The 23,352-nt window shown below is 40.2% G+C and overlaps 1 protein-coding gene across 3 annotated transcripts in view; it reads left to right on the forward strand.

Moving 5' to 3' along the window:
* Nucleotides 1-23,352, forward strand: part of LOC129182587 (zeta-sarcoglycan) — a 372,011-nt gene that overhangs the window by 330,413 nt on the left and 18,246 nt on the right. The window lies entirely within an intron of this gene.

The raw sequence follows: 23,352 nt of genomic DNA on the forward strand, positions 1-23,352 counted from the left end.
CAGACACTCCAAACATCACATGAACGTCCTTATTATGCGTGTATGTGTGGTCTAAATCGGGTCACCAACAAGGTGCCTGCGGGTACCGGGTGGCCCCTAAGGACCACGAGTCTCGAGCCTGTTCTAAAGATAGCTCAAATAGTACCACTTACCTGCGAGCTGCATGTAACTTTTTTGGGGTTGCTATTCTTGTTACATGTAAACTGGAAATGACAATATATAAAAAAAACACTTTCAAAATTGTACAAAAGACTGTGTTAGTAGTGCCCATTCTCTTTCGTTCCTTTAAGTTAACATATGATTAAACGTAGATGTCAATTACGGCGCGAGATGGGCACATGAATGCACCAGAGCAGCCGCGGAGCTTTGAGAGTTGTTGTCGTAACATGGACCTTGTTTTTGATGTCCAACTAACAGTGTGCGCCTATAAATGTGAGTTACCTGGTTATTTGTCATTCGTTCACTGCTAGACGCTGTTTGCACCGTGATATTGTATGTGTTGTGTGCCTTAAGCATCCAGCCACCGACCTGGTCACTAACAGCTGAGCAAATGTAGCCTCGTCAGCATCGCCACCAATTCATTACATTGTTAGCATGCTGTTTCAATATGTTTAGTGTACTGATGATAGCTAAGATGTTATGTTGCTATTCATTTGTGCTTATGTCTAGAGAGGGGAGGTCGCTGTGTGTGACCGGCCAATCACACACAATGAGGATTTTCCGTCGTCACGATTACGGATAATGACGAGCTGTAGTCTTTTCGGGCTCGTACTCGGCAAAAATGCATTATCCATAACGGATACTCGTCTACAACGAGTATCTAACTCATCCCTACTGTCTATACACATGAAAGTCCTCCAGTGCTTCCTCCTACTTCAAATGACACCACTGAGTGGCAGTCACGCCACTCCCTCTCTCTTAAGTAGGTAGTTTGGCAATAATGGCAGCTTCTGGCTCAGCCATCAGAAGAGACCTGGTAGAGGGGATGGACCCTTTCAAATAATGTTATTACACTTTTATTACACTGCACAGTGAGGTCAGCCTCATTCACTTTACCAAGGACAGTGCTTCAGCACTCAGGACTAAAACACAAACGTGAAATCACGGTCACTGTCTGAGAGGCATGAGAAAAGAAAATAAGCCACCGGACAAACACAATGTAACATAATGACTTTCCGTGTTTGCTCCCAGTTTAAATCAGCAATGGTTTGGATGATCCACCTCATTTGTTAATCTTATTGAAGGACATCCTCAAATCACATGTATGAGGATTTGACAGAGTGCTCTGAAGTTATACAATAATCCCTTGTTATCGTGGTTAATTGGTTCCAGACCCGCAAAGTAAGATTCCTTTTTTATAAATGGAATGGTTTCATAGTTAGAGCATAGAAAACCTGTTTACGACCTTCAAAATGTGATTTTTAGCATTATCAGAGCCCTCTAGACGTGGAATAACACACCTAGCGTTTCTGTGGAGAATTACACGGCACACGTTAACACTGACGCAGATCTTGGAAAGGCTCATGACGGTGTCATAAGAGACGGCATAGCATAAGCATAAGCATAAACCAGCTGCTTTATGGTTTATCCTGGTTTAATATAGACACGTTACCATTGACAGCGGTTATTGTCTCTTCAATATAACATTACTGACACCTAGTGAGAGAATATATTAGAGAATATTGAATAGAGAATATTGAATAGAGAATATTGCTGCCGCTGCTTGGTGCCTGAGGAGAGTCTCATGATGCCCTTCAATCAAGCAGAGAACACATATGTAGTGACCATTCACACAGGAGCTGCTGTCGGCCACAACTCACATCAGTCTCCTGAATTCCTTATATTTGTATTTTCCTTCATTTAGCCACTTTTATGCTTGAAAATGCTTAATCTAGGCCATGAATATGTACAATTTGCTTAAATATTTGTATTTTTTTTTACTAATAATAGGCCACATTCAACCACCAAACAGCGATCATTTATTAATTGATCAATTTTTTTAAAAACGCGCGAGAGAGTGTGCCATGTTCCAGCTGTTTTGTCTCAAGGGACGACTGTATTACGAACCAGCAGTATAACAATAACGTTTTCCTCCAATTTCAAATTAACATTTCCAATCGGCAAAAGTGAGAATTGCAATTATTAGATTAGAGTTAGAATTATTAGATCCTAAATATGCCTCCCATACTGACAAACACATTTAAATGATAAAACGTATAGGTACTCACCATTCATGAATGATAATGATGATGATGATGATTGGCAAACAGATGAAATCTGAGTCAGCCTTTAGGTGGTCATCAGGTTAGCGCTACAACCGTGCTTACAGTATGTGTATTGTGTATTATACAGTATGTATGTGTATTATATGTAGCTGTTGCAGAAGGCATCTCTCCAAGCCACGTCTACATAATCCACACTGCTTGCCTGTTGTAATTCCAGTAAGGACATACGATCATATCTTAACTTATATTCACCTTGCTGCCAGTTTTGAGGAGTTTTAAGAAAGTTTACTGTAGAAGCGAATCCTTCTGAAGCAACACACAGTGCGCTTCCTTGATGCACTAATGTCATGCCATTAGGTCAGTTCAGCATAGGTGCACGCAATGTATATGTACTGTACTGTATGTATATGTATGCTATGTAGGCTATATATGTTCATTTTGTGTAATTTTTGTACATTGTATGCTTTATTAGCTAGCATTCATAAATTATTGTCGATTTAGGGTGAATGAAGAGGGATATTTTTGGAGAAAAAAAAAGAAAACAATATTTCTGGGCCAAAATTCTGCAAAATTACAGGGCCTTGAATGCCAAAATGGCAGTGTGTGGGGATCCATTGTATCTTGCCTCACTCACCAAAAGTCCTTTGTTGTCAGTTTCCCTTTAGTTGTGGTTACTGCCAATCACAGTGACCAGGGAGCTGGAGGCAGCCAAGATCACTGTTTGTCGCTTGAAACGTTAAAAAGAGTTCTCTCATACTTTAGATGACAGCTGTGACGGAAGCTTGAGACACTTGAAAGCGAAACATACGGTGCTTGAACCGAGTTACTGCTAGTGGCAACAAACTACTCTGCACAGATTTCCAAAGAACACACTATGCAATGCAATGTCAACCAATAGTGGCAGAGACAGGAGACACTACCTATTAAAAATGTGTATTTGCTGCCTTTTTTGTGTGCAAACCACATAAACCCTTTAAACCCATGAATTTGTCCTAGGCTAAAACTGTCACAATTTTGCAAGTATCATTTTTACATTCATAAGAGTCATTCAAGCATAACAATAAATTAGTGTATAATAAAACTAAAATAAAGTAAAAATAATCACCTTTTGAAAGCACCTGACAGACACAGGATGGAAAGGAAACAGGAGACACTCAGTTCACAAGACAAGACAATACACAAAATTGGGTCTATGAGATGAGACGAGATTTAAATTTTTAAGGAAAGTACAATGAAAAAATATATGACAATATACTGCAATCTATGAATATAATTTCTACTATATTACACTCCTCTACACTCAGTGTAGGCTACCAGCCTGTTGAGACAAAGAGACTGTATGATTGACACAAGGGCTCACTCCATTCATGCCGTTGTTCTATGGGAAAAACGCACAAAGGTGCTGAAACCAGTGCACACAGTCAACTCTCTTTCTGCCTGTTTTTTTTATTTTTATTTTTTTCCCTGTCCTGTCTAGCCTTTAAGGCAGATAGAATTGTAGAGCTAAATGCCCTCACATGCTCAACAGATTTACTCTGCCAGGGAAAAGTGTGAGATACACTTCCCCTGTTATACAGAATTTATTTGACTTGGATGCCTGTTTCCTGCCTGTTTGAAGGCGGGAGACGAGTGAGACAGACATGCATGCACATGGCAGTGTATTGAGGCCGGCAAAATGATGAAGTTCATGTTCATTTATTGTGTGATTCATTTATTTAATATCGTCCTAGACCTAATGGCCATGAGACAGGTTTTTCTGAATGAGAAATCTTGTCACGTTTTAATCTCTCGAGATCTTGTGACACCCCAAGTGCCAACTACTGGCATTTTATAGATACTGCTGGAATTAATCATTTTTGTGCAGTGCCCTCCAGGACTTTGGGTTTGACATCAAAAGATGAATGTGAGACCAGAAAGCAACAAGTGAGACAGTGACTCCTTTGGACGGTTGCCAACTCCTCAGCAAGAAAAGTATATAATGGCCTAGAAGTTGCTAGCAGTCGCTAGATGACGTTAGCTGCTAATTTGCATATTATTTGCATATGATGTTGTAACACATACTGTAGAGAAAAAGCATAACCTCATAAGAGAATCCAAAAAGTGAGTAAAAACACCGTAATTACATTTCGAACTACAAATAAACTTGACTATTGTTATGTTAATTTCAAATTGGCCATCACTTCATCAAAATAAAATAACTTTATATAACATGCGTGTTAGGTTAATTGGTGACTCTAAATTGTCCATAGGTATGAATGTGAGTGTGAATGGTTGTTTGTCCATATGTGCCCTGCAATTGGCTGGCAACCAGACCAGGGTGTACCCCGCCTCTCATCCAAAGTCAGCTGGGATAGGCTCCAGCATACCCGGGACCCTTGTGAGGATAAGCGGCATAGAGGATGGATGAATGTTAATGCACGATTTAACCAAAACAAAAAGAGGAGAATCATTCACTTCGGTAAAAAAAATGTCTTAGACCCATGTATTTATTTTTGATAAACTGAAAAACATTGGTGTTGTTTCCTTTTATCTGTATATTAAATAAATGCATTACATTAAAGACATACTGTAACGCAGGCTGTAGAAAGTCATGGTCTATAATACATATTTATGCAAAATTCAATTATTGGCGACATACTGACAAACACAAACCGGCAGGTGCCATGAGCCAACTCAGTGTGCACTCAGACGGTAGGTGGGGCTTGCACACTAAGCTGAGAAGCCACGCTCATGGCCTCACTTTAGGTTTCTTCCCTGCATTTGATCAACAAATTCAGCGATTTTTACTTTTTTTTTTTTTTTTTTTTTACAAAAAAACATTGGAATCATACAGAAAATGTGTTTCTATACTGTTCAATAGACAAATATGAATATTTTTTTATGTTATTTGTTTTTATGTTTTTCATCACCTGCCTCCCCTGACCTGACGTCACTACTCAGAATCATTTAGATGCTTTTGTTTGACTTTGGAGATGTATTTTTCAAGAAAATGTTGGTTGAACCTCACAGCAGTGTGTGATTAAGTGTATTTATATAACAGTGTTGCCTTTAAAGAAGCATCATATTCACAATTTGTTCGTTGTCAAAATGTGCTTCTTCTCTGGCTTTTTTCGTCATCCTGTCACGGCACTATAAAGAGATGCATCCTCCTGTGCAGGGTTGTTGATCTTTCCTGTTGCCCCAGTGAGTCGAAAACAAACATGTAGATGAAAGAGTCATGACTTCGCAATGCAAGGATCACTTGACGTTAAACAACATCAACATCACTAGATAAATGACTGCATGCAAGAGCAATACTTTGACAGAGGAGGGAAATATAATCAATAGATGAGGAGTCTCACGCTGCTGCAACATCACCCTGCTTCAAGATATTGGAGTGAGGTGGGTAACTTTATCTGATGCTTGAATCCACATCAGAGAGAAGCAAGCTGATGCTGAGTCAGTATCTCTCTCCAATGCTTTCCACACTTTTATCCTCTTCCCTCCTACCACGTAAGTCCAAGTGTCTGTGAAAGCCCCTAAGGGAGCGGTAAAGCTACCGTGTGTCACGGAGAGCAGCTGCCTCGAGGGCACTGACTTTTGAACGTACTGCAAGCATCATAACCCGCCCTCTTCCTGCTTTGAGCACGTAAACTACACCCAAATTATGTTTGTTGTCAGCTAATGACAACGATTTGGCTACGTTTGGCCACTAACATTAGCTGTCATTGAATCTACAGCCTATTATAACAACACCATGACTGCAAATCGTTGATTGCTCTGAGACTGCAACAATTTACGCCAATTTTTTGTTATTGGTATGCTAGATGGTGGTGGTGTTCTTACATTTTTTTGGTTGAAAAAAATGTAATCTTGAGCCGGTGAGACATGCAGCAGCTTTAAAGGAAAACTGCACTTTTTTTTTTTTTATTGAGCCCATCATCCACAATCCTTATATGAAACATGACCACACGTCTCTCTTTTCTGCAAGAAAAACAGCTGAAAAAACAGCTAACATGTTGGAGCAAACAATGCAAGTAACGGGGCACACCTATTTAGACTATAAAGCCCTAGAAGCCCCCTAAAAAAAACACCAACAATGTTCTATTTACATAACTGATCTGTATATAAACCAAGCTACAGCAACTAGTTATTGTAGCAGCTAACACAAAGAACTATTTTTCTGGCGGAGTGATGCATCGCCTCACGCCACTACCGAGAGGTAACGGGCCCACTCCAAAACAATGCGATTGCACACCAATCAGTACTGATGAGGAAACAAGAACAAGCATATGAACAACTAAGAATAGACAACCAAATGATCTGTATACTATGTTACTACCAGTATTAGCCCCGTTCCATGTTTTGTTGACTTGCCCCCATCTGCTACAAAGTTTCAGTCCCTCTTCTTGCGGGCTCAGCTTCTAAAACCTGTAGCTCATCCTGTGTTTTTTCAGGCTGAAAAAGATAAGGCTCTGGATCGTCAATAGTCCAGAAGTACTCGGTGGTGGCGGCTCTCACACAGTCTGCCATTATTAGTAGTTGCAAACAAACACGTGCTTCCTATGCCGCTATTTTCGGAAGTAGCCTTAGTTCCAATTTATGTTGTTATGTGAAATTAGTGCGCCCAGGAAAGAAGTTCTGGTGATCAAAATACGGCAAAATACTGTAAGTATTACATGTTATCATGTACCTGTTACTGCATGGTCACAGCATGTATATAAACAATAAAAAGGTTTTTTTTAGAGGGCTTCATTGTTGATTTAGGTGTGTCCCATGACATGCATTGTTAGCTCCCTCATGCTAACTTATTCTCTTTACAATGCATAAAAAGGGAAAGACGTGTGCTCATGCTTCACATAAGGATTGTGGATGCTGGGCAAAATTCCAAAAAAAGTGCAGTTTTCCTTTAACTCCTACATAGGCATTGCAGAGTGATTGCAACCATTTTGCCCTTTTCCCTGGTAATGTGTCTATGTAGCAATCATCCTTCTGTTAGAGAAGAGAAGTGCAGAGGAATTACATGTGACTCAAGAGCATGGAAGAACATTACAACCACAGATGAGCAAGAATACTGTGGGGTGAGTTTAAAAAATAGGAAGATACAAAATAATACACACCAAAAGGCAAGTATGAACACAGCTGTGTTTACACTTGACTGCAAACAAAATGCGTGACTGAGGAAAATCTTATAAATAAATAGTGTGTCAGTCTGAACATCAGAAACCTTTTCCCAAACACACAACATGGTGTGCTTTGTTGAACAATAAACATATCTTGTTAAGAAGCATTATTTATGCAGTAATAGCAGGCATAAATTATGATTTGGAGTGGCATATTTGTCACCATCCATCCATCCATCCATATGCCGCTTATCCTCATTAAGGTCGCGGGTATGCTGGAGCCTATCCCAGCTGACTTCGGGCGAGAGGCAGGGTACACCCTGGACTGGTCGCCAGCCAATCGCAGGGCACATATAGACAAACAACCATTCACACTCACATTCATACCTATGGACAATTTAGAGTCGCCAGTTAACTTCACGTGCATGTTTTTGGAATGTAGGAGGGGACCGGAGTACCCGGAGAAAACCCACGCACGCACGCATGCAAAACATGCAAACTTCAGACAGCGATGCCCAACGGAGATTCAAACCCAGATCTTCCCGATCTCCGAACTGTGTGGCCAACATGCTAACCACTAGGCCACCGTGCAGCGTTCATATTTGTCATGATCTGAAAAATATGTTTAAAAATATGTATAGTCCAGTACACTTCAAGTATAAAGTAATCCCTAGTTTAATTGGTTCCAGAATCAACCGTGATAAAATAGGATTCCTTATTTATAAATGTAATACTTTCATAGTTAGAGAATAGAAAATCTGTTTCTGACCTTCTGAATATTTTTTTAACATTATATAATTCCAAAATGCAATAAAAGTATGTTGTTCTGGTGATCACGTCTGATGTTTGTGTGTTTTACTTAACATAACAGTAACATTACTGACACCTACTGACCAGTGTAGAATACTGCATATCATTCACAGCGTCTTTGAATGTGCTTTCTGAATGTCTTGTATTTGTATTTTAGTGCATTTAGCTATTTTTATGTTTGAAAATGCTGAATTTAGGCAAAAACTAAGTAAAATTTCAACTTCAATATTCCTATTTTTTGACTTATTGGCCGTATTCAACCACGAAACAGTATGATATATTAATTACTATATTTTTGAAAAACAATTGTAGAAATATGAACCGTGAAGTGGGGAGGGACGACTGCATTAGTGCTTAGCTGCACATGGGATGAACCTTGGCACCGTGGGAGCTCTTAGATGGACCAACCTGTTCAGTCGGGCCGCAACGTTGTGCTAAATGAGCGGCTCCAGAGATTGTCCTTAGTGATGTGTGTGCAAAAACATCTAAGAACCGATGCTTTGTAGCAAATTAGAAGAGCCAATTCCTGTTGCATGAGAGCCTCGGTTGCCTTTTTTTTTTCTTTTTGCACACTCAGCTCACCTCTGCTTACTTGATCGGCACACCATGCGGCCAGTTGTATGTGAGGATATTGAGGATATAGGATAATGCGAAAGTAGATGGGACAGACACTACACTGTCTGCTGTCTCAGCTGTGAGGAGGAGAGTGCGAGCATGTGGTACAGGCATGAGAGTCAGACAAGACATGGCAGATACTCTGGAAAAGGATGAATCGCATCAGCATCTAACTTTTCTTAATGCCAACACAAAGGACATGTATCTTTTTGGTTACACAATAATCCCTCATTTCTCTAATTGGTTCCAGACCCAGCCATGATAAGTGAATTTCCACAAAGTAGAATTCTTTCTTTATAAATGGAATATTTTTGCAGTTAGAGCATAGAAAACCTGTTTCCGACCTTCTAAATACGGGTTAACATTATTAGGGTCCTCTGGACATAAAATAACACTCATATGGTCACCTTTACACTCATATCACCCAATATAGTAGATATAATCAGAGAAAATAAGCAATTTAAGACATAAATAACACTCATGCTCATGTGTGCTGCAATAAATGTGTTCCAGACGTGTAGACAGGAAGTGATGCCGGGGATTCAGAGTTGAGTTTTAGCTGGATTACGCTGGATTTGTTTGCAGTGTTATGTCCATTTTGTGCAATTAAAAGTTTGATTCCAGTAGTCAATAAAAGTAGGAATTTAACTAAACAAAATGAGGAAGTTATAATGCCTCTCATAAAAGCACTGAATGCAAAAGGGCTTATTGCTAAATGAGGATAAAACAAGAGGCTATAAATTACACTAAATTCATTGGTGCTGAATTGTAAACATTTTCACAAAATGTACTACTTTTCAAGTCCTATATAATGTTGGTTTATCTGAAAAGAAACAGTTATTATCAGGTATTTGAATGCATACTAAGTTTCATTGCTGTGGCATAACTTCTTCTTAGTCAGACTATGAACTTTTCAGCCCACCCTCCTATTTTTCCCGAAAACATTTGCCTCATTACAAACTCTATGACCTCAGGAGCGTTAAACGTTTGAGGTTTCACTATATAGCGTGTCCCTCTCTATCACTGCTCATGCGAGGGTAGGGAGGTCTCGCAATACCGCACGAGTATCTTCGTTTTAATTAAGGAACCAAATCAACATGACCCAACAGGGAATGTGCTGTGGTCCTTAACACAAAAAGTATGCAATGTGACGACACAAACATGTAAGACAAAGGATTTGGTAGCAAACCTTGAAAATACTTTTATGAGGAGACAAAACACATGCATTTTTTTTCTCCGGTACTTTGATTTATTCTTTTGGAATGCTATCTGATAAATCTCCCAAATGAGCGAAACTATCAAGTACGCATGCTTCATTCCTCAGCATTTTCAATAATAGTCCTGGAGTGGTGCTACATGCACAAGTAATTACTGCTAATTGCTGTCACTGGTTGTCCCACTTGTGCAGTATTAAGTTATTGAGTTGCAAGCCTTCAGTGAGGCTCAATGTTCTTTGCAAAGGGAGAGCGATAATGTTAAACCAAATTGAGGGCACCTACCACTGACCTCATTTCTGTCATGCATCCCTCTATCCCACCTACAGTAGGTCCTTTAGTCTGACGCTCTATACTTAGTAATGGATATTATTATGTGGTTTTATGGTTCTAAGTTTTAGGTCTCTGAATGACAAGAGTGATATGACTTAATGGCCCTCGATCCTAGGGGGCATTTCTAAATCAGCCCAATTAAGAAATATACCATTTCAACAGTCCTTGAATGAGGGAGTGGGGAAATGATTCATTTGATTCGTTTGAACTCCATCTTCCTTGCTTCCTTCCATCGACCTCTGAATTCTAAACAACAAAAAGCTTATTTCAAGGTTGGAGGATATATGCAATTAATAAATATTTTATAGCTTGAAACAGTGCAGACCAAGTGAGATGAGTAGCGTATAATGAGATTCACAGCAAGTGATTTGGAACGTTGAAATGGGCCAAACTTATAGCTCTAACAAATGATGTGTCTAAAATCTGTCTTGAGCCTTTGCATTTCTTATATTTAAACAGTAGGATGTGAAGCGGCATTTTGTAGTATTTTCCGCGCAATTGTCGAAGCGTTAATTTAACCAGGTTTTTCTATGAAGAGGTTGATGAAGGAATGCAGTGTGGGATGGCAAAGTGCACCACCTAATTAGCTCTGAAGAACTCAGTGAATAAGGCTGCCGCTGGCTGTTTTTTGATTAAAAAGTGTGGTTCATGTCAAAATAATTGGATATCATTAAATTTTTGAAAAAGCCAATTTCTCTTTGAACTGCGCTTTGGGGAAAATATTCTCTTTACACTTGAGTTGTGTTTTAAGAATAGCACTTCACTTGATGGTTTCTGGATGATTTCTGCGATTTACTGTATGTCTATAAGGGTTATCCTGCGCTAGTATTTTGAGAACCTAGCCGTAACTTCATCTTACTAAAAGGATAAATGAGACGTTAAGTGTTGTTTTCTTCACTTTACTTGCGTAAAGTCTCTCAAAGTGTTACCAGGTTACTAGGTAGACCTGAAACTTAAGGGATGACAATCTTATTGCATCTGCTGCTCTTTTCTTCCTCATTTACCTTGCTTATTTTAAGATGCACTTTTTACAAATGACCTCGTAACACAAAGGTTGGTACACCCCAAAGAAAGGACACCCCACACCTAAAAAAAACAATCCGGTGTATGCTGTCCAGTGCAGTGAGCAATGCACCAATTTTTACATTGGGGAAACCAAGCAGCCACTTAGCAGGTGCATGTCACACAACAGAATAACTCTTCAGGTCAAGACTCAGCTGTCTACCTGCACCTCAAAGAGAAACAGCAACACATTCTCGACAGAGAAGACAGATGGTTTGAAAGAGGAGTGATGGAAACCCATCTACGTTAAAGTTGAGAAACCATTTCTGAACAGAGGACGACGTCTGCGGCAGAATCTTTCTCCCACACACAATGCTGTCCTTTCATCCCTTCATAAAACATTCAGTCGATCTAACAAATAAATAAGGCACAGCCACCTTGGTTTCATGCCCATGACCATGATTACATCGGAATAGAATGCTAACGAAAGTGATACCACCCAAATGACCATCGTTGGCTGGCAGTGGCCCCACTCCATCATATTCTAAGGCAGGGGTCACCAATGTTTTTCCTTGTGAGAGCTACTTTTACAAAATGAAAATGGCCAAGAGCTACTCATTTTTGTAACATTTATTTTCAGAGCTTATTTTAAACCCAAACAAAGCGAATATGCTTGTTTTACCAGAACATTAACAAAATTCTGGTGTCCACAACCTCACATTTTGTATTTCAGAATGCATTTCTTTCTACTGTTCTTTCATTATTAACTGAAAACCTGAATGAAAAGCAGGCTTGCGGGCACCTCATGTGGCCGTGGGGGGCTACCTGGTGCCTGCGGGCACCATGTTGGTGACCCCTGTTCTAAGGATTGCCACCACAAAAGAACGAAACTATTCCTGTCTGGACATGCTTCCACCTTTTAGATGATAAATACTTTGAATCCTGCACCAAGGTCTCAGACTAGACATGTTCTAACTAGTCAGTCTTGTCATTGAGCATGAACTGATGAAGCCTGCTCGGATAAGAGGCGAAACGTCTTCTAAGACAACCTGAACAGTCTAGTTGCGATCGATTCAATGCCGTGAGAAAATATGTTTTACATACTGTAATTTTTGGATGACAAAAATAACTTTTGCCTACATCTGTGAGTATAGGTCGGATATACACGACACAAACGTTCAGACCGCAGTAGCATTGGATACATATCTGATTGATATCCACATACGAAAAACACCTGGTTTGCATTTGAAAAAATCAGAATTGTTCTGTTCACACTGACATGAAAAACATCAGATAAAGGTCACATATGCAATGCAAAAAAATTGGAGTTGACCAGCAGTTTGAATGTAGCCTATGACACTCAACGAGGCTTGAAATTGTCCCTGACCTGTCAACTTGCAATTGGGCTTAAGTCAGGCTTAATTTGCACAGTGTATGAGTAACTTCTCTTATATTTTCAGATCATGTACTTCTCTGAACACTCCCTGATGAGGCTGGTCCTTCTTTTGAAAAAATATGGCAAAAAAGCCAATGAAAAAGTAAAATACTTAATTATTTGATGATTTCTGGACTGAGTTCTTGGTAGCATGACAGCAGGTCACACTCAAAGCGTTTATTTGACTTAAGAGGTGTATTTGTACCACAGTGTCTGGTCAAAGTCGGAACTCGTAGGCCTTTGTCTAGTTTATTGTGACAACATTGTGCCATGTCATTTTCAAAATGAATTCAAATTGAAGAGTGGAAATTGAATACTTTCAGTTGTCATATACATAGTCGAATAGACGCGTTTTCAGCCTGGATTTGAACGTTGCCAAAATTTAGGATTATTGCACATCTTCGGGAAGACATACGCAGCCTCACCGTGTTTATTCCTGAGTCTGGGCGGAAGGTTGCTGGTTTGATCCACCGTCCTGCAGGGACCATGCTGGGGATTGGCCAGTCACACACAGCGACCACCCCTCCCGAGACAGGAGTTGATCGGTGCCTCATTCACGTACACGGTGCAATTGGCAAGTTGAAAACGGCCAGTGTGGAGTTGTCCACTGCCTCCACTTTATAAGGTTTTCCTCATCTCGCCTCTATTTCGGTTTGTTTCTAAAGTTACTTGGTAAACTTGTTTCGTAAAGTACACGATGCATTTGACAAGGCAGCGCTGTGCAGGCTTGTGATGCGTCAGTCGCTTATGCAACTCATTGGGGTCGCATGATCGCTTTTTTTCCTTGAAATGTATTTTTGTCTTATTGAAGTCATCATAAAACAGGCGTGCTACCTACAATATAAGAATTTTGTTAATTTTTAGTTGGCTGTACACAGACAGTGCTAACATGTCTTTTCGTTTACAGGATATGTTTATTTAATTTATTATATATGTTTTTTTTTGGTTTACAGTGCGTGTTTTTTTCATTTGCAGGATTCATTTACATGTTTTTTTGTTGATTATATGTTTTTTTGTTTATTATATATGTTTTAAGGCTGTAAACCCCTCACCACACACTTTATACACTTTTCTCAGACATGAGAAAATATATATGTTGTGCATCTTGAGGGCCTTGAAAGCGAGGATCACACCTTGGTCCATGGGCTGAATCAACGATGTAGTGTTTCCAAAATAACCCTGTTTCATCCATATTAATAACGTGTTCAGGCTTATATCCCCCTTCAATTTCTGACTTAAAATAATGTACCGATTTAAGCCCCACTCATTCACGGTTAAACCACGACCACTTCCGGTTTATGCCCCGCCCACTCCGAGTACAGATACGGATACGGATAATTTAGATGGGTGAACAGATACAGATACAGATAGCGGTGTACTCGCTCATCCTTAGTAATTATGAACAAATTCATGATGGTGTCAAGGACCGTAGTTTTCCTCACATTGCAGTACTTACACACTATTGTACTTTCAATTAAGGCACAATAGACAATGCAAGTTGACTATTTTGTGCTAAACAGATGAAGCCTCACCACACATTATCTTCACTACAGAGGCGGTATTATCATTTTCATGTATGCCTCACAGGGATCAACTTCCCCCCTAACATCCTTTAACTTTTGTTCTTTGTTGATTAACAAGATCTTAGCTGCAAACTGTTTTTACCAATAAACGAATATATGAACTAAATGAACCACTGTTAAATTGGTTGAACCGGCAGAGGAGTGAGGCTAGTCTTTCACTACTGATTAAATTAGCAGCTTGGTGCCCCATCAGAGGCAAAGGCATGAAATTGCCTTATTTTTTCCTTCTTGTCTTGCAGACTTTACTGTAGCCATTTCACAGCATGAGAATGTTTTTAAGTTGACATTTGTGGAGTAAAAGAAGACAAAAAAGACTGCACAATTGTTAAACAGTCAAATTTAGAGTCAGCATATTATAAAGTGGATTTGTGCACATACACCGCAGACCTGAACTCAAGTGAAATGTTAGTTGTAAATGTAATTGCTAACAGTTTCTGATGTGCTTTATTTAACTGGATGGTTATTACCTCCTCCATAACCTCTGTGCCTCAATCAGGCGCACACGCACACACACAGACACCCCCTGCGCCCCCCACCCCCGCACACACACACACAAAAACATGAATGCACATTTTCTCCATGAAGACAAACCTCTAATGTGCCTTGACTCATTCCTGAGCCACTTCACTAACTCAGTGGGGACTTTTATAACCTTTTAAAACAGCCCGAGGCTTTCTCTTCTCTCTTTTTTGTATACCTGAAAGATTCATGGGGCAGTGCATCACCCTTTCCCTTGTGCTGGGGCCGGCAGGAAATCATGAGGCTTTTGGAATACCATATTTCTACATTCCATCTTGATCTATCTGAAGTAGGCTCTTCCTGTTTCCAGTCTCAAATCTCAGTCCTTCATTTGGAGATTTTTTTTTTAATTTAAATATGTTTTACAGTTTTATGGGAGCTGCAGGATTGGGTCTCTGGTTTTTGCAGATGATGTGATCCTGCTGGCTTCATCGAGCAGTGACCCTTAACTCTCACTGCATCTGTTCTCAGCCAAGTGTGAAGTGGCTGGGATGAGAATCAGCACCTCCAAATCCGAGTCCATGGTTCTCGCCCGGAAAAGGGTGGAGTGCCATCTTCGGGTCGGGGATGACATCCTGCCGCAAGTGGAGGATTTTAAGTACCTCTAGGTCTTGTTCACAAGTGAAGGAAGGATGGGCCATGAGATCGATGGGTGGATTGGTGCGTTGTCTGCAGTGATGCTGACTCTCCACCGGTCCCTTATGGTGAGGGGGGAGCTGAGTCAAAAAGCAAAGCTCTCAATTTACCTGGCGATCTACGTTCTACGTTGCTACCATCACCTATGGTCACGAGTTTTGGGTAGTGATCGAAAGGACAAGATTTTGGTTACAAGTAGGATGGCTGAGCTCTTTCTTAGAGATAAGATGAGAAGCACTGTCATCCAGGATAAACTCGGAGTACAACCGCTGCTCCTCCACATTGAGAGGAGCCAAATGAGGTGGCTCGAGCATCTGGTCAGGATGCCTCCCGGACACCTCCCTGGGGAGGTGTTCAGGGCACGTCCGTCCAGTCGGAGGCCTCTGGAAAGACCCAGGACATGTTGGAGAGACTATGTCTCTCAACTGGCATGGGAACGCCTCAGGATCCGCCGGGAGGAGCTCGACAAAGTAGCTGGGGAGAGGGAAGTCTGGGCTTTCCTGCTTAGGCTGCTGCCCCCGCGACCCGACCTCGGATAAGCGGAGGAAGATGGATGGATGGATGTTTTAGGGCCTTTTTGAACGTGATTGGATAACCGCGGCATGGGCAGTGAGGCAGATGACAGCACATTTAGTATGAAAAGGTTATAGGTTTGTTTCCCAAATGGCAAGGTGGTACGGCCTTCAATGGCTCCAAAAACGAAAGGGCAAAACGAATGTCAGATCAGCCTGATGGGAAATATAAATCACACTTAAAGGATTTTTGACTAACAAGATCTCTTGCAGAACATTTCACATATTAACAAAATCCACTACATTGTATAACGAGTCAGGTAAAATAATTTTGTTGTTGTATCCATCAGTACAAAAAATATTAAGCAGTATTATAAAATGCCTGAAATGGCTATATCTTTAGCCTTTCTTCCTGTTGTTTTGGACTGCTTTGCTATCACAGAAGTAGTCAATGATATAAGGTTTTCACATTGTATAAAAAAAATAAGAGCAATATATTTGGTTACAGCACTGGACTGTCATCAATGAGGAAGACCCAGCAAGAGTCGACAATGAAAGTACACAGAGTACATATAGCAGTTGCCGCACCCTACTAGAAAGTGACACTTCAACTTTGTTTACCACTTGTATTTAATTACTGAATAAATGCATGACGCAAGAAACGCGTACTGTCTTTCAGTTTTATGCCGCTAAATTGTTAACACGTCTACATGTGAGGCATGTTATGAAGAGGAGTTATGGTCGCCACAGTACACCCTCGTGTCGAACAAATGCTCCGGGGCGGCGCCGGGGCTGCCCAGAGAACCAGGAGTATAGAGTGGAGGCAGCCACCTTCTGGTGTACTGTTGTCAGACACCTGCTCCAAGCAGATCCTGTTCTTCCATTATTAATGTTGATGGTGATTAATGATAACAGTGATTAAGGGTACAGACAAGTCCAAACATGTGATCAAAACGTGTTTCGATCTGATAAAGGTTCAGTAGCTTTGATCAAATGTAGACTTACTACAGCTTCTGCTTGGATAGTACCATGGTGCTCAACCATTCTTACTCAGGGTGCCAGATCCACATCTTGTGGACTGTGATGTTTTTCTGTTGATATAAAATACTGCAGGTTATGCCCGGACGTTGAGAGGATGACGAGAACATGGTTGATCAACAATGACTTCATTGAAACAAGCAACCACGGCAAAACAACCATAGTTACGTATGTGCAGCCATCTCCCCCTCCCTTTTCCTTGCTCAAATATATGAGTTTGACACCCCTGCAGTAGAGCAGTGTGAGTGCAGGCCAGCAGGGAAGGAGGGCAGGGAGGGGCAATTGTGCCAGCATTGCTGAAATAGCCCAGTGTATGCGAACACGAATAATCCAAAGAAAAATGAAAACACATGTTAGCGAGGTTCCCAACCGGAGTCTGTGACTTTTCACCAAAACTTTGATTTCGGTATTATGTTGATATTGGACAAAGCTTTGCTACTGTCCACTGACAGCTGGCCTTAGGCATATCTCTCTTGCACTCTCCGCTGGTCATGAGTGACAGCCAAGCAAGCTGACAACCGAGTGAGTGACGGATGCACTTGCAGTTGTTGAGTTAAGCATTACATCCCACCTCGACAATCAATAGCGTCAAGAGTTATTGTGTTGTTTCCCTTCATTCTCCTGCCCACCCTCTGCTCCTGGGTTCTCCCCCCAAAATGAATTAAGATAAAAGGTATTTCATTTTGTTGGGTTTTTTGTGCAGCCTATCTTTTGAATTGGGATAGTGTCGTTTTTTTTAATGGGCCCATTGCATCTGAAGGTCACAACAAATCAATGAGAGAGGAGGCATGCTGGCCTCAAAGAGGTTAATGTAGGGATGTGAAGCAGAGAGAGAAAGAGGTACAGGTACACAAAAAAAAAATATAAAGGCAACACTTTTGTTTTTGCTCCCATCTATTATGAGCTGAACGCAAAGATGTAAAACATTTTCTGCGTACACAAAAGGCCTACGACGCTCAAATAATTATCACAGTCTGTCAAAATCAGTGTTAGTGAGCAATCTCTTTTGCCGAGATAATCAAATGCTGATTAGATGGCATGATTGTTGCGTAGGTGTGCCTCTGGCTGGCCACAATAAAAGGCCACTCCAAAATGTGCAGTTTTATCACACAGAAGATGTCGAAAGTGTTGGGGGAGCGTGTGATAGGCATGTTGACTATCGGAATGTCCACCGGAGATGTTGCCTGCTATCACTTCATCCTCGCTGCGTTACGGTGCTAATCCTGACTGTGTGGCAGTTGGCATTAATAACTGACATGAGGAACATTTATGTTGATTCATGCTGATTCATGTAAAGAGCAGGGTCATCTATTTCACTTCAAATTACAAAGTACTTGGAATAAAAGTCTTACACCTCAGGTGCACATGCTGCATTAATGCACATTAACGAACTGAGAACTCAATCACTAAAATCCATTTTACAGCAATAAAAATGGCATTAAGTGGAACTTCTGTTATACACTCATTGGCTACAGCATTATGTATACCTGCATTATCTAATGAGAGCCAAAAATGTCCTTGCGTCTTTCTTTCAGTAGCTTTATAATTTTAAACTCAAAACTGAACTTTTAATAATACTATACTGCTGCTCTTATACTGCTGCTGAAAATACATCATTATGTTTCACACAGCTGCTTATTTCTGGTATTTTCTGTGTGTGACAGAATTTCCACAGTGACAGTGTTTACCACGTGAACTTTTAATAATACCAAAATAGTTCAGGCTTGACCGTTTTAAAATCTATTCAGAGCAGCTCCTCATACTGCATACATTTAACCATCTTTTGTCTTTATTGTCAAAAGGGCTGTGCCTCTTTATGGCATGCATTGTTCATCAAACTTGGTGACTGTCAGGCTGTGGTGCTGAATAATTTATTTGCTGGAATTAGGAACTGACAAAAGAGAAGATGTGCTACTCTTCTTTACATTGTTGATGAAAAGCTGAGCACTAAGTAATATGTGGCATGTTGGCATGTGAGGGAAACCGACAGGGTGACTTAAAGCAGAGGTGAAGGCTCACTGGTGGTATAGCTGTCAAGATGGCGCCTGATGGACGTACTGTAGAGTGACCGTTAGTAAGTGCGCCCAGTTTCACTGGAATTGGCCAAACTGTTAAAGCAGCTGATGCTCACAGAGCACAACCCTTCTGTTAACTACACCATTTTTCGGTACATAGGACGATTATCATGTTGTTGAGGTTGACCTCCAAAAAATGTTAACTTAGCATCAACGGCAAAGTGGGTCACAGAGCTGTGATTGGTCCTTAGTACATCACCTCTGCCAAAACAAGTACAAAGTTTTAGTACAAGTCTACCAAAACAAAAGCAACACTGGTGCAGGCTGACAAGCATCTCTGCGAATAAATGTGCAATATGCAGATATGAGCAGTTATATAATCCCTCGTTTATCACAGTTAATTAGTTCCAGACCCAACTGTGGTATGTACATTTCCGCGAAGGAGGTTTTCTTATTTCTAAATCTGTGGCAGTTGCACGGAACGGTAGGTCTCAAGCAGGACTTTATTCTTCAACTGCCCAAAACAGAATGCATGCCAAAGCATTCTATAACATTTGCTTCATTATGCATATATTTTTACTGATAATTGTCTGTATTCAACCACAAAACAGCGTGATTTATGAATGAATATAATTTTGAAAAACCGTGATAGAGTGAAGCTACAAAATGACAAATTCGTAAATAACCTCTCAGGTTAAAAGGAAAAAAATGTTGTCTAAATGCTGTCTTATATTCAGGTCAATACATTAGTTTGAATGCTCAACTCGGATTTGCGCAGTTAATAGTGATTCTTAATTGTTGGGCTTTTTCTCTCGAACAAGTTCAGCCTTTTAAGTCTTTTGATCTGTTTGTGTTTCTCTGCTTCATAACCTCTGACTGCTGCAAAGCACGCTCTTTTTTTTCTCACCGATCAATAAGTCAAACCCAATATGGAGTGCCTACTTCCAAAACTTTTTATAATACTTTGAGCGCCTCACTGCACAACAGTTGAACTACGTCCCAACAATAAACCTTCTTATGACTCATCTACACCTCCACTGCCCTCAGATGCTCCCAACCGAAATAAATAGGAATCATTTTACAAAGTGTCGGAATCTTGACGTAAAGGAATTATAGTATTTTTATAAGATGTTGTCACCGCATCTCTATTTTTGGGGACCCTGTTAGTCAGGGACCCTTGGAATTGTCCTAGCTTTTCCCCCCTACCCAGCACTCCTCCTTCTACTGTATCTATCCATTTTCTACCATTTATTCTGTTCAGGGTTGTAGAGAGCTGGAGCCTACTCATAGGACTATTCCATGGACTGGTCACCAGTCAATCACAGGGCACATATAGAGACAGAGAACCATTCATGCTCACACTCACACAGTCACTGAGTGGGTACTGAACCCATGCTGCAACTGAAGTCAGGCAAGTCAACAACCTGACCATCAGTGACAATTTAAGAGTTTTAATCTTAAAATTGTCACAACTCAAGTTTCAGTTGAACTTCAGTCTATTTTACATTTCTACTGAAGTTCTTTTTTGTGTTGTTTTGTGAGTATTTTTCCATTGTTTCAATTTTGCTCCTTGTCTCATTACCTCATGTCAGCCAATTGGTTTTAAACCAGAACTTGTGTTCAACGAGCTGCCTCACCACCATTATTAGTTTAAATCTATCTGGATTCACCGTTCAACTTTTTTTATTGACACAGTTCATTTTGTTATCATTTTCATTGTGCATTTTTTTTCTTTCATACTTTGAAGCTTTTTTTGAGTTGCTGCCTACACTTGTGGTTGCTAACATTCCAACCACCCACCGTGTCAGAGTACATGCATCATATTAGGATTACACAACTTGTTATGTCACAATGTTATTGATCTTAAACTCCAAAATAAGACACAAAAATAAAAACAGGTATTATAGTATAATGTGTTACAAAAGAAACACTATTACAGCAATCGCCACTTTTTGCTGTATTGCAGTAATTTAAGTATTAATACAATTTTTGCGATATTATACTCGTTAAACTTTGTTAACCCTCCAGATGTGTCCGTTTTGTGGGACCAAAAGACAATTAGGCCTGTTCTTATTTACAGTGTTGTTTGGCATCAGTTAACTTTCATATTTTAGAATTATGCTCTAGATTAGGTTACTGTAACCCTAAAGTAATGCAGAAGTAATGTAACACTTCAGACACAACAATACTGTATTGTAAGATGACTATTTACTTTCAAATGCCAGTAACTAGTAATACACTGAATATTGGAAGTAGCCCAACACAAAAAAGTAAGTAGCACAACACGGTAGCCCAACACAGTTTATGATAATACAAAAAACTAATAAAGAATAAATCCATCCATCCATTTTCTATACCGCTTGTCCTCTGAAAGGATATATTGGTCATATGTTAGCATGCTAATGATAAAAATGGCGCGATATATGTAGTATACAACATGTGTATGGTACGTACACGTAGATATAGTAAATATAATTTTAGTGATGTGTGAAGATTATATTTCAGTGTATCTTCCTGAGCCAACATATGCATCTGTGTCCTCTTTAGGGCACATTTGTTTATTTTGTTAGAGTTACAAATTTGGGGAAAGTAACCCTGTTTTGCACACAAACGATGGAGGTCGGCTCATGGAACACATTCACACTCCAAGACACATTTCTTTGCCAAGGGAAGGCTCTCAGGAGGACACATGTCTAATAAAGTCAATGTCTTGCCTGCTAGCTATTTTATTAGTCACATAGGGTATAATAGTATCATGATAAACTGCGTTGCTTGTTTACCTGCTTGTGAAATACTTGTAGTTAACCCATAGGTCATATCATATAGGTCATGGATCTCACAGAGCCAGACACAAAGACCTTGAAGTTCGTGTATTTTTGTCCTGAAATAAGATCTTGGGAGTCAGGAAGCATTTTCACAAGAAAATTCCAGAATCCCAAGGACGAGGACTAGAACATTGACATGGGAACCAAGTTAGAAGGGAGATCAAGGAGGTAAAGGAGCCCCCCTAAAAGGTACAAACTTTATGGGCATTAAAAGGATACCCTTGTGGCCACAGGCTGGACATGATGAATTCAGATCATTGTTTTATATTTGTTCTAGCCGTTGAGTAGAATTCGGGGAACCAGTCTTGGAAAGTCTCTCCAAGCAAAACATATCTGAAAAAGTGTCCCAGTGGCAAAACATTTTTCCAATTTGATTTTATTGAGTGTTTAATTTATTATAGTCCATTGTAATTCCCCCTGCTTTGCAGAAAGTGCCTTTTATTTAATTTGACTTGCCAGTTTACCCTTGAGGGAAACAGTAGCGCTTTATCTAATGCCACCATGCTGTTTAATCTTCTCATATTGTTTTCAACTTTGAGGGGGAAGCTACTGACCTCGCAGGCTTCAAGGAGAGAAACACCAAGCACAGTCGATGCACTTCAGAATATTATTTTATAACAACTTGTTTCAAAGATAGTTGTTTCAAAAATGTTAACATCTTTGAAAGTTTATTTTCCATTCCATTTTATGTATGTTATTTTAAATATGTGTCTTCAGTCTCCCAAACCCTGATGTCATATAAATAAGTGGACAAAATGGCTAAGTATTTCTCCCGTTGTATTTAAAAATGCTCCCCCCAGTTGCTGCCGATACAAAAATTAGCTGGGTGGTGGATTTGCTTGTAAGAAGCTTTTAGGAATGTCAAACACAGACCAGCCACATTTAACAAAGCATTAACAAAGTACAAATGAAGAATGGCAATTTCCATAATATATCTATTTGTACGTTCAATAATTTTGATCAAGGTTGTTTAGGTTGCAAAATCCGGGTACTACATCATAGTATGCTCCTATATACTGGAAGATTTGCATCCATTGTTAACGATCTGGATGTTGTTGGACTGGACCAGGTCTATAACCTTGAAATGTTACTGAAGGGTGCATGGGAGTTGAACCAACTGGTCCTGGCCCTGGAATAGGCATTTGACTGTGTCCCTCTCTTGTGGGGGGTGCTCCGTATGCCGTTTGTAGCACGTTACTATATCCTTGTACAACCAGAGCAGGAGCCTGGTTTGCATTGCCGGCAGTAAGTCGAGACTGTTCATGGTGAATGTTGTCACTGGTTCTTTTCATTATTTTTATGGACAGAATTTCTAGCTATAGCAAAGGCGTTGAGGTTGTCCCGTTTGGAGGCCTTAGGATTCATTCAGCCATCCATTTTCAATACCACTTGTCCTGACTAGGATCACGGGTAAACTGGGGCCGATCTCAGCTGACTTCAGGCAAAAGGCAGGGTACACCCTGGGCTGGTCGCCAGCTAATCACAGGG

This window comes from Dunckerocampus dactyliophorus, chromosome 6 (genome assembly GCF_027744805.1).
Source record: "Dunckerocampus dactyliophorus isolate RoL2022-P2 chromosome 6, RoL_Ddac_1.1, whole genome shotgun sequence".
Classification (NCBI taxonomy): domain Eukaryota; kingdom Metazoa; phylum Chordata; class Actinopteri; order Syngnathiformes; family Syngnathidae; genus Dunckerocampus; species Dunckerocampus dactyliophorus.